Here is a 13,543-nt window from a genome sequence, read left to right on the forward strand (position 1 = left end):
TACTAAGGGCTGTCTGCAGGTTAGTGAAAATGGCACTATCATATAAAAGGGAGGGGATGAGTAGGGTATTGACTAGTTTTATTTTGGTATATTTATCCAGGCAGAGTTTGTGGTGGTATAGTTTACCTAGTTTGAAATGAGTTTTCTTGATTGTGGTTAGGATGTGTTGTTCGTATGTGAGTTTTTTATCTATTGTTATACCTAGCAATTTGGCTGTTTTCACTAGTTCAATTTCTGTGCCGTCTTTAGCCAGGATTTTAAAGTCAATGTTGGGTGGTTTTGTTGAGAAAAGTAAACGTTTTTTTTTTTTGGGGGGGGTTAGCATCAGTTGTGAATTAATAGATCATGATTCGATAGAGGTAAAAGCCTGTTGTGTAAGTGTGAGGAGGTCTGAGAAAGATTTAGAGGTGGATATAAGTGTTGAATCATCGGCATATTGGATGATGTTCTGGATTAGGGGGCTTTATGCAGGTCATTGATGAAGACTTTGAACAGTAGTGGACATAAAATGGATCCCTGTGGTACTCCTATATTGTTAGGTTGGTACTGAGATTGTGCATTTAACCATTTTACAGATTGTTCCCTGTTCTGTAGGTAGGAGGTAAACCAGCTGAGGGATTTTGGGGAGCAACCTAGTGTTGATAGTTGGTTTACTAGCTTAGCAATTGACACTGTGTCGAAGGCCTTAGATAAGTCTAATAGGATTACTGAGGTAGGATGGCCTGCATCCAAGGTTTTGTTGACAGATTCTGTGAAAGATAATAGGGCAGTAATGGTGCTATGGCCTGGCTGGAAACCATGTTGGGTAGGGGATAGAAGAGCATTATTTGAGAGGTGTTTAAGTAGTTGTGAGTGAACACATTTTTCCAAGATTTTAAATAGAGGGAGAGTATAGAGATAGGGCGGTAGTTGGAAAGATCATGGGAGTTTCCCCCTTTGTGTAGTGGGGTAATGGTGGATCTTTTCCATAAGAGAGGAACATAAGATTCAGTGAGAGAGTGATTTATAAGAATGGTAACCGGAAATGCTATTGAGCTAGCTGCTATTTGCAGATATTCTGGGGGAAGGTTATCTGCAGAGAGAGAGAGAGCAAGGTTTGAGTTGTTTTAGGAATTTCCAAATCAGAGAGGTGGGTACAGGTTGAATAGTGAAGAAGTTGCCTGGTTGTGTAGTGGAGGTGTGTTCCGTTGGGGTTGGGATGTGTTTGTTTGAGGTGGATGGGCAGTCTTTGAGTAGCTTTTGGATGGTAGAGATGAAGTGGGTATTAAAGGCTTGGGATATTTCTTGTGGGCTTTTTTCTGGTGCAGGGGGTGGGTTTTGGATGGTGCCTGAGTTATATAGAGAGGAGACAGGCTTCCAAAAATGTTTGGGATTGTTATATGAGGTAGATAGTTTATCAGAGAAATAATCTTTTTTATCTTGTATTACTAGCTTTTTTGATTTGTTTCGGAGTTGTTTGTAGTGGAGTTCATTTTGTTGTGTTCTGTCTCTTATCCACATTTTCCAAGCTTTGTTTCTAACAGACGTAGTTTGTTTGGTTAGTCTTGTTAACCAGGGGGCATGGTTAGTTTTGGTTTGTTTGGTACGCATAGGAGCTAGGCTGTTTAGAGTATTTAAAAAGAGTTTGTTAAAATAGGCAACGGCTTCATCCAAGGGGAGTGTTTTTGGTGGGTTCTAGTTTTGTGAGTTTAAAATATTTATAAGCCCTATGAAAAGTTTAATCTTGAAACGGAAGATTATTCAGATGCTTGTTCAGATACTATTAGAAATAACATTTAAGGAAAAATAGGACTGATTCTAACAGTAGTACTAGATTAAAGAGTATCAAATATATAAGGGTAAATATAAATATTCTATTATATAATATTCTACACTAGAATTATAGCTTAACTATAAAACCTAGCGATATATGTAGTAATAGTACAATGCATAGTATACAAACAAAAATAGAAAGAGATCAGAATAAGTAAATATGTATATAGTTAAAGAATATAAATATGTCTACAAGGGTGGGCAGTTGGCATAGTTGTTAAGGTGTTCACCTTAAAGACACATGGTGCACGGTTTGTTTCTCACATGGGGTAACTGGCTGGGCTTGTAATTGAGTTAGCCTTGTGCTATGTATTATAATCCTATGAACAACTTTACACATAGTAAGTAAAACTGAATAAATATCAATCAACTGACCTATAAATAAATATGAAAATAACAACTGACTTCCTCCCTATAGTAGACCAGTGAGATAATATGAGGTACAGGGAAAGATGATTGTAGAGATATTCAGTTTGGTCAACTAATAAAAAAGATTCTAAACATGTTTAACTTTCCTTATTCATAATAACTCATTGATGGGCTTTGTTAAGATGATGCGTACTAAAAACATGAGACACATTAATAAGAATCAGAAGCATGAGCTAAGCATTGTTGGTCTAATGTGGCGTTTGAGAGGCAGTTTGTTTTTTTCAACAAACTAGGAATACATTACTCCGTAGTAGAATGTTTTACAGTTATATCTTTAGGTCATTTTTTTTATTTGTTTCAGACGTTTTGTCCACAGCTGAAGATTTCATATTGTTATATATAAAGTATATAATAAGTTTTGTACATAAATGTGATTTCATTACACCTGTCTTTTTTTCTCTATTATATAATCGTCTAATTTTAAATGCATATTTATTAATATTAATGGAATGAATAATCCAGTAAAGAGGGGAAGTTTGTTCAAACACTTGTAATTACATAAAGCTCAAATGGTTTTCCTAAAGAAAAACTTAATAAAGACGTAAATAAACTTTCAGTAAAGAATTATTTGGTTTTAGCAGGTTCTGGCTCTCGAGGTAAAAGAAGAAGCACTCTCATTTTATGGAAGAACTCACAAGTAATGCCTAAAGTAATAGATGTCTATGTTGATAAAAATGGTATCATAAGCATTGAATGGAACAGAAAAATATATACATTGGTGAACTCTTATTGGATTCCAGGGGTTGGAGCTAAAGATGCAAAAAATTACTTAGACACTATAGCCTATTACATGAAAGGTGAAGTCATAATGGTTGGTGATTTTAATTGTATTTTATTGGACAAAGATTCCACTGCAGATAGAAAGCTGAGAATTGCATCTTCAGCTAAACATTTAACAGATTTTGTAAATCTAATGAATTTAAATGATATATATATGAGCTAAGGAAAACAACCTCAGTTCAATGTACCCATTATTCATATAGATCTGGAACACAAGCAAATATTGATAACATTTTTGTCTCAAACAATCCTTTATCACATATCAGCGTAGTTTCAATACTTTGATGTCCATTATCAGACCATAATCCTATAATCTTTAAGATTATTTTAAAAATTGTCAATTAATACATCACAGGAGATTACCAATGTGCATTATTAAAATAAAAGGATTCAAGGATTGGTATGTTAAAGAGATCAAACGTTTCCTAGAAATAAACATGAATGGCGAAGTATCTGACATTATCCTGTGGGTTTCACTAAAAGCTTACTTAAATGGAAGACTTACAAGCTGGCATATTAGTAAAACAAGAGAATTGGACAGAGAATTGAATACACGGTTCTATATTACATATTCGAAGCTTCAAAATTTTGAAGCTCATATGTTCGACAGCATATGAACGAAACTTGAATCTTCTAATATATATAATAAAAAATGTAAAAAAAATACTTACCTTAATGCTCTGAGCAGGGGGGAAAGCCCCCTTGCACCCCCCACACTCCCCTTACTTAAATATACCAATTCTGAGACCGCCCTTCAGTGCAGAAAAGGGAAATTTTCCCATTCTGCTCGTACAGAGCCATTGCCTTTCACCTTCAAACTTTTCAAAGTTCGATCATATGTTGTCGACCATATGACATTCAAAGTTTGAAACATTCGATAATTTAATAGGGACCCAAATATACTACAGGCCAGAAAAGACACACTAAAGTTAAATCTAAAACCAAATGACATTATCAGTCAGTCTGAATTTAAAAACAAACATAAAATATAAAAATGTAAAACACAAAAATTCCACCAGCAGACAAACCACACTAGTAGAAAATGTGAGCAGTCCAACAGTCCAACCACCACACGAAGGGATGCAAAAATATAAAGTTTGATGAGGTAAGTGCTTTCACTACAACTGTAGCTTCATCATACCATTGATAAATGCCAAAAACTATTTAAACAGCCAAACAGTGATGTCAGAAAGTAGTGACCATTCAGCATTCATATAAAACAACACACCCTCTTAAACTTACAGTACTATAAAATTCTATAAAAACTTAAAACCTTTCAGCTCACATAAAAACATTCAATAAAAATGTAGTCTATAAAATATTATATAAAACATTAAAACTAAAGGGGCAGCTTCCTAGTCCTTAAAATGATCTTCAGAGACACTGTCATTTAAACCAGGAAAAGTGTCAGCTTTAAACCGAATTATCCAGCATAACTCCAGAGATCAACTGAAAAGAAATCAGCAACCCAAAAATTGACAAATAAATGTGGGATTACAAGGCATTAATTATATTTGTGAAAAAATAAATCTGATAAACTCTGAGGTATGAAGTATGCTGATGATATAAATTTGAGGGCTTGTATAATGGGCAGGAGAGAGCATCGGAAAGTAAATCAGTTTTTGATATATGTATCAGACTGAGTCAAGGCTAATAAGCAAGAGATGAACTTAGAAAAGTCAGATGTCATGCAGTCAGGGAAATAATAGAGGTTCCTATTTATTTGTGAGATGACTAAGAAATGAACAAAACCATGGTGCACAATGATTCGGGAATCACAGTGTTTATGAAACTGAAGTTGAGAAATAATCTGTAAGTCTCCCTTATCTCCTCCCTTAGATGGGGAGACAGGTTACCCACATCATCCCTGTGCTTACAATATCCTCCTCGTTAAGTGCATACTTCTTTGCTTTCACTACTGAGAGCTACCACAAGACTGTGGTTGCTGCCCCCAGGATTCCCATTCTAGTGCTGGCCCTTCCTCTGAGGGATAGTGGCTACATCCATTCCATTCTCTCCTGCCCCCTCTTTGCTGTTTGGGCATTCCCATCTTTCCTTACCAGTGCCATGAATCCAGAGATATTAATTGAACATGGGTTTCTTTGTGTCATCATTGCGGCTTTATCCTTCTATGCTAAGGCACTTACCATCATTGTCATGATGAACTTACCATGTGAAGATAAATTAAAACAGGGCTGTTTTCTCTTTAGTTTAAGCTTTAGTTTAAGAAAACAATGAGGGGGTCTCTTAGTGGTATACAACACTTTGAATGTTGAGATTATTTTAGAGCATATGTACTTGGAAAAGTCTTACAACATAAACACAGGGCAGTAAGTGAAAGGAAGGGGAGAAATCAAATGCCATCTTGGAAGTATCAAACAGTGAAAACTGTAAAGAAATTAAGACAAGAGGTATCACTGTTAGAAGAATATAGAAGAGGGAACAGATCAACAAAAATACTCAGAATGCTAAGCATGATAAAAGCAATGTGCAGTATCAGAACAGATCAGGATCTATTGTGTACTATCACAAATAATAAACTAAAAATATCAGCACAATCAGAAAAACGTAGATGATATGCAGATAAATATAAAGGAAAAGTAAATAAGTAATTTATTGATGACCCAAAAAAATTTATAGAGAATTGGGAAGCAAGGCAAAAGGAATTCAAACACCACCAAAAAAAGAAGAAATAGATACATTTTAGAGTAATCTCTGAACTGTGAGCTCTGTCTTATGATCTCTCAGACTGTGTCAAGTACAGTTTAAGTTATCATTGACAGTTTACCCCCAAAAAGGAAAACCTTTAACTGGCACGGTACCATGGTTAGTAAATAACTGTTTTGGCAAAACTAACATAAATAAAAATCTATTACATTTCATAAAATTAGCAACATCTCTAGTACAGTGCATTCTTTACAGCAAGTAAAAGTATATTTTCTCTGCTTCATCATGCACTTTCACATGATATCCCACAATAATATGTAAGTCACTTAATTATGAATATATGAATGGAAGAATGATAATATGCATAGCAAGTGACAGACAGTAGTTGTGATGTTGTCCTATCTCGCCTTCATCTTAGCAGCTTGGGTTCGGAACTGATCCTTGGATCCGACATGGCCTTATATACCAGCTCTTGGTCTTTCACTAGCTCGTGGCTATCCCCTATCGCATCATGCACTAGGAAAGCTCCCCAGATCTCGTTTGCTGCTAAAACAGATCGGGTGCTCTTCTCACTGGCTCTGGCTAGGTACAATTTCTTCTCCTTTTTCGGGGAAAATTGTGTTTTCTCTTGTGTATTTTTTCTAGTGTGTTTTTCTATTATTAACCACTTGGACTTACTGTTGGTGTTACGCTGCTTTGTGTTAAACTGCTGGTTGGCCATTGTTTTTTCCATAAGGCCTTCTTTCCCCTATTGCAGCTTAAAACTAAAATTAAACAGCCTGTTTTTAGTTAGAGGGCTTTCCTTTTCTCCATTTTTGATTCTTACAAGCTGGTTTGTTTGACTTAGAGAACTACCTAGACCCTTTTAAGTTAGAGGGTTTCCTCCTCACTTTTCTCACTCTTCAGGGCATAGCCCATTTAAGTTAGAGGGCTATGCTATCCTCTCCCTTCTATTAGAGTTATGTTTAATTATTTGTTTTTAGTTGTTTCTATTGGTGTTGCTGTTGTTGTTTAAAAAAAAAAAATGAGATATTTCTATAGCTGATTGTTGGCTGTTTCCTTTCTTTTTACTGATCAGCACTGATTATGTCTTCTAAGGAATCTAAGGATTCTAAACCCTCTGGGTTTAAAAAGTGTGAAAAATGTGGACAACAAATGTCTCTTACAGACAGGCATACAGTTTGTATCTATTGTTTAGGAGCCATTCACCTCCAGGAGTCCTGTGAAATTTGTCATTCCTTCAGCCACAGGGCTTTGTTGGAATACAAAAACAAGCTGATTTTAAGAGGCCTTTTGAAAACCCCCTTTGCCAAAGCAATTCAAGAAGGTCTGGGTCCTTCAAAGTCTGGCCAATCACCTTCTCCAAAGTCTGACAGGTCTACTAAGAGGTCTTCATCTTCTAGCGCTCTATAGGAGCCATCCAAAAAAGTGCCTAAAGTATCCTCTCCGGATCTGATGGCTGTTGGTTCCAAGAGGCCATCCACTTTGGCCCCATCAGTCTCTATGTCAGTGGAACTTCAATTATGGAGCCAGTCCCCTGAATTGGAGCTGGTATCTCTAGCTCTGAGGTCGCCATTACTTCAGCCTTCTAAATCTCCTGCCCCCTCTACTCGATCTTCCAGGAACCTGTCTGATGGCGAAGTGGATCGGGTAGTGCAGAGACTCTTAAGTACATTGGCACTCACCAAACTGTTATCAGATTCAGCCCTGAGAGCTTTAGATCTGACAAAACCTTCCCCTTCTGTACCATTTCCTCCTCATAGCTGACCTCTGACCTCTGAGCCAGAATGTCCTGAGCTGATCTTGGTGGAACCGTTGGAACCGAGACCTATCACAGGATCATCAGATCCGAGTATTGCTCCGACGTCCTCATTTCCATCAGAACTCAAGGTGTCTAGGAGTCAACGCTCACCAGTCGGGTCCAGGGAGGGTAGTCAGATCGGACAGTTGTCAGATCCAAACTTCCCTCTTGTGGCATCGGCTTGGGTGAGCTCAGCTCCAACATCATTCTCAGAGGCATTCCCCCTTGGTTCTGAGGATTCTCTCCACTTCCTCTGAGCCAGAGGTTTCCTCAGATCAGGGGCGGGGGGCCTTGAGGTGATGAGGAGAGTGCTGTCTCCACTGGCAGCTCCACTATCAGGTCTGGCCATTCTTCCCCCAAAGACACCAGTGTCTGTCTCTCTACCCTTGCATCCACAGGGACACGGAGATCCTAAGCTTAAGGATGCCCCACAGAGTACTCCCCTCTCTTCTGAATCCTCTCCAGAGTACCCCTCCGAAGAGTTCCCTCAGAAGGGGTTATACAAGAGGAAGCATTTATACTCCCCAGAGGAGTCTGTTACTTCAGATATGGATCTTGATGATGCTAAAGGGTCCCCATGGTCACCTGTTTACAATGTCGCCTTTGGAGACATCTTGGAAATACTTAAACAGAGAGGTGGCTAGATGTCTACCAGCCCTTTAGCAGAGGAGTATGTCTACCTGAAGGCTTTTGGATCTCACCCTTCTTCCACTTGGGTGTCTCCACCTTTCGATGAACTTACGGATTTAGTTTCTCGAAAGATGTGGGATTTTGCAGATTTTGTGGAACCAGTTCCTCGGAGGCCAAATTAGTTCATTACCTCTCTGTCGGACAAAAATTCCTTAACAAAGGGAGTTCCAGTAGTTGCTATGGGGGTGGCAGCAGCCACCAAGAAGAAACTTTCAGAGAAGTCTTCTTCTGTCCATCCACCAAACAAGGAATCTCACATAATGGACAGATATGGAAAGCGCATTTTTTCTTCAGCGACCTTTGCTCTTAGGTCACTAAATTACCTGACTCATTTCACAAGGTTACAGAGAGATCTCCTGAAAGAGCTAGGAGATACTCTCCAAGGTTCAGTAGATGAAGGGGCATCAGAAAAAGTTTTCTCTCAGCTCTTTACCTTAAATTCTGTGGTCTTCTCCTGAATGAGAGTGGTTTCTTATGCAGTGGATGAAGCAATCAGAGTAATGAGTTCAGGAATTTCCTTAAGGAGACATTCCTGTATGCGCTTGTGTGACTTTGCAGAACCCTTTAAATCTTCCTTTCTGAATGCCCCGTTTGATGGCTCGTCCTTGTTCGGGCCTAAAATCAAGGACACACTAACCAGATGTGAACGGGAAGAAAGACTCTGTCTGCCACAGGAGTCCGTTTTCCCCTACCTACCAGAACTTACCCCAAAGGTCAGAAACGTAGTGGGAAAATGTGGTTTTGAAAATCCCGGAGAGCTTTCCAGGACACACATGGTGATTCTTTCCTCAGGGGCAGAGGGGGAACTGCTAATGGAAGACGCCGACCATGCGGCAGAGGGGGTCCACAGAATCAGGGTGACCGTGAATCTTTCTTTGGTAAGCCCTTTCAGCATTCTTGAATGGAGGCCCGCCTTTCCATCTCTGGAGGCAGTCAGGGGCCTCTTATCTTTGTACCCAGTAGCCTGGCTGACAATAACAAAAAACAAGTGGGTATAAAGCATCATATTCAGAGGTTACTCCATACCCATTCCCTCCCCCTCCCAAATATAAAAAAAATCCCGGATGTCCCACCCACTGAAAAGGAACAGGCAACTCTAGATATTCAAAAGTTGCTAGACAAAAGAGTCATCCAAACAGTCCCTGCAGACCAGATAGGATCTGGAACTTACTCAAGGTTCTTTTTAGTTCCAAAGAAAACACTGGACTGGCGACCAGTTCTGGATCTCAGCAACCTAAACAAATTTGTAAGAAAGTCCAAGTTCCAGATGGTAACACTGCAGTCAATACTCCCATTCTTGGGACAAGACAATTGGATGTGTTCGATAGACCTCCAGGATGCATACTACCACATAAAAATGGACAGGCGATCCAGGGGACACCTACACTTTCGGCTGGGAGTCAGCTATTACCAGTTTCAGGCTCTGCCTTTTGGCCTCACCACAACCACCAGAGTGTTCACCAAATGTATGGCAGTAGTCGCGGCTCACCTGAGATGCCTAAGATTCCAAGTGATTCCATAACTAGACGACTGGCTCCTAACTGCCATCATTGAGCATCTACTAACAAAAATGAAAGGCTCCACCTTGCATCTCTGCTCTCAATTAGGAATCACAGTAAACTATAAAAAATGTGCCTTGCTGCCCTCTCAGAGTATCATTTTTATAGGAGCAGAGCTGAATACAACAAAGATCATGGCCAAACTCCCTCCAGAAAGGGTACAAGTTCTACAAAGTCAAGTTTTAAATTTTCTTTCCAAGAAAAGAGTGCAAGCAAGGACAGTCCTAAAAGTCTTGGGGACCATGGCAGCAGCAATAACCTTGATCCCATTAGCACGCCTGCACATGAGAATTTTTCAGTGGCTACTGTCCACTCAGTGGACAATGCAGGAACTACCTATGTCCACAAAATATTGATAATGGAATCTTGCAAAAAAAGACCTTCATTAGTGGCTTTACTCCACTCAGGTGACGCTAGGTCGACCCTTTGTACTTCCCCAATTATAAGCCACAGTGACCTTGGATGCATCTCAGATAGGTTGGGGTGGCATTATCTGGGAAAGATAGTCCAAGGCACTTGGCAGGATCACAAGGCCCATTTGCACATCAGTGTCTAGAGAATGAGAGCGGTACTTCTGGCATTGCAAGCATTCCAGGACTCTCTTCCACTGGAAACTATTGCAATACAGACAGACAACATGTCAGTTGTATGGTACATAAACAAATAAGGAGGAACCAGATCTTACCCCCTTTGCCGGGAGGCCCTAAGAGTATAGCAGTGGGTGACCTCCTCCCAATGCTTTCTGATAGCAATGCACAGCCCAGGGAAAGCCAGCGTAATAGCAGACAGACAGCAGAGCGATTCTGATTGCCTCACAAGTGGTCCCTAGAACAGGAAGTAGAGGAAAAGATTTTCCACAAAGGGGGCCAGCCTTCCTGCAACCTTTTTGCTACATCCATGAATGCCAAATTCAGCAGATACTTTGCCCTTATCCGCCCTCCGGGGGAGTCACCAAGGGACGTAGTTGTACACGATTGGCCCTTGGGTCTCCTCTACACCTTTCCTCCCTTTCCATTGATACCCAACGTTCTTCGGAAAGCCAATTGCTTGGGAAGGGACTTGATACTCATCTCCCATACTGGCCTCGTCAAATCTGGTTCTCCTTCCTGTGGCCTCATCTGTGGGAGGAGCCTTGGATTTTGGACCCAGTTCCAGACCTTCTGACTCATGCATTAGGAATGCTCCATCCCTCTGTTCAGTCCCTGAAGTTGACAGCTTGGCTGCTCCAATTCCAACCATAGCCAGGCTCCCTAACCTTTCTTCTTCATAGGTTCATAGGTTCATAGGTTCATAGGTTCATACTAGGCTATCTGTCCTAGGGCATTTATAAGCCTAGCCAGAGTGTGTATGGCTTTCGCCACCCATATTAAATTAATTTTGCTATGCCCTTTTTCAAGGTTAGTATACTGTGCCTCTGTCTAACAGTGACACAGAAGTGATACCCGGGGTAAACCTATGATCTCCCATCCACTCATCAAGATTCCTCTTGAAGAGAGTCAATGAGGGACTCTGCCTAACCTGGACTGGGATTTTATTCCAGAGTGAAGGCAGCCTCTGGGTTATGAATCTGTCCCTCCAGCATGTCCTATTTATTTCAGTGCTGAGGTTCAAGTCCCTCGAGTGTGTAGCTTGATGGGATTTGGATTTTCTGAGGTGCAGCATGTCCATTAATTCTGGGTTGGACATGGCTTTATACGTCAGGCACAGATCGCGTCTGAGCAGGCGGTATGCCACTGGGTAGAGCTGGAGTTTCTTTAACCGGGCAGCATACGGCATCTGTTTCAGCCCCTTGATCCTCTTGGTGAGGTACTTTTGGGATCTTTCCAGTTGCTGCAGGTGTCTGGTAAGGTACATCCCAAAAGGGGCATTGTACTCAATTATGGGCCTGATGAGGGATGAGTAAAGAGGCACGATGACCTCCCCTGATTTAGATGTGAATCCCTTCTTGATTAGGTGGGCTATATAAAATGTTTTTCTAACCACTTTGGCCACGTGGTTGTCAAATGAGAGATTGCTATCAACTTGGGTCCCCAGGCCCCTAATTACTTCTTCTGTACTTAATGGATTACCACCTATGTGGTAATTTGTGAGCACTTTGTTTTTGCCAAAGGGGATGACTATACACTTTTTGGCGTTTAGCTTGAGGCCATGGCTCTGGCACCAGTTGTCTGTTTCTATGAGGCCCTTTTGGAGGATGCTTGTGTCAGCTGGAGAGTCTATTATGGCACCCAGTTTGCAGTCATCTGCGAACCTGGTCAGCCACAGTCCTTCCATGTTGGCCTGTACCTCCGAGAAATATATACCGAACAAGAGAGGTCCCAGGACTGAGCCTTGTGGGACGCCACTTGTAACTGGTTTGGAGTCTGACATGGCTCCAGCTATTCTAACCATGTGGGTTCTGTCCTTGAGCCAGTTTACAACCCATCTAGTGACATAGGGGTTTATATTTAAGCTGGTGAGCTTATCTATAATGCCCGAGTGGGGTATTGTATCAAAGGCTTTTGCGAGGTCCAGGTAGGCTGTGTGGACCACCTTCCCCTTGTCAATGGCCCTGGTGACTGCTTCAAAGAAATCAACCAGGTTCAAGAGGCAGGATCTGCCCTTAACAAAGCCAAACTGGGTAGGATCCAGTGTTTGCAGGTCCCCAATATCTTTATTTATAAGGTCCATGATGATCCTTTCCATAGCTTTGCAGACCAAGCTAGTGAGACTTATGGGGCGATAGTTTCCAGGATCCGCTGAGGCACCACCTTTGTGGAGAGGGACCACTGTTGCTGTACGCCACTCTTTGGGTACATATCCTGTAGTAAGGCTAAGATTGAACAGTAGTTTTAGGTTTGGGTTTAGCTCTTCTTGGAGTTCATGTAGGACACAGCCCGGGACACCGTCTGGTCCCATTGATGCTGTGTTTCTTGCTTTGGAGAGGGCAGCTCTTACCTGAGCATCTGAGATGTCAGGGGGCAGCACTCTGCTGGGATAGATATTAGCCATTTTGGTGGGGAGGGGGGGGAGAAGTTTGCGCTGAACCTGTCAGCTAGGATGTTGGCAATGTCTGTGGGTTCGGTGTATTTTTGTCATTTTGGACTAATTCTGAGCATATCTGGGAATTCCCACCCAGGTTCCTAACATAACTAAAGAAAGCCTTGTGATTATCCTTAGCGTCCTGTGCAATTTTTCTCTCGAAGCTGGCCTTAGACGATTTTATGAGTGCCCATAGTTTTTGCTAATACTGATCAGAGATGCCTTCCCTTTTGGGATTTTGCTCTATCATGTAGTAGCTTCCTCCTTCTATTGTATAGTTTGTTTATGGCTGGGGTCCACCAGACAGGACATCTGCCTTTGGAGGATTGGGTCTTGGTTTTATTTGGGATTGCATGATCCATGCATTCCTGAAGGTGTTCATAGAATGCATTTATAAAGGATTTTGGTCTGGGTCAGATATCCACAGGCCGGGGCTTTGAAGGATTCCACCTTGGTTGTGAGGAGTGTGAAATTTGCTTTAGAGAAGTTTTTCACTGTGGTTTTCTGGGCATGGGGTGGGGTCGGGATGTGAATATCCAGTGAGATTAGTTTATGGTCTGATCTTACTAGTGAGGGACACACTTCTGGTCTGGAGCATAGAGTCCCCATGTTGGTGATGATCAGGTCCAGTATGTTTTCCCTCTTGTGGGAATGGTAACAAGTTGTTCCATAGCATTTGAGTTTATAAATTCTAGGAACCTTTGGGCTAGGGTGTTGGAGCTAGAGTAATGTTCCCAGTCTATGGTTGGGTAGTTGAAGTCACCCAATGTAATGGTGTTTGGAG

The sequence above is a fragment of the Protopterus annectens genome, chromosome 5.part1 (assembly GCF_019279795.1).
Source record: "Protopterus annectens isolate FY-2018-M chromosome 5.part1, PAN1.0, whole genome shotgun sequence".
In the NCBI taxonomy this organism is placed as follows: domain Eukaryota; kingdom Metazoa; phylum Chordata; order Ceratodontiformes; family Protopteridae; genus Protopterus; species Protopterus annectens.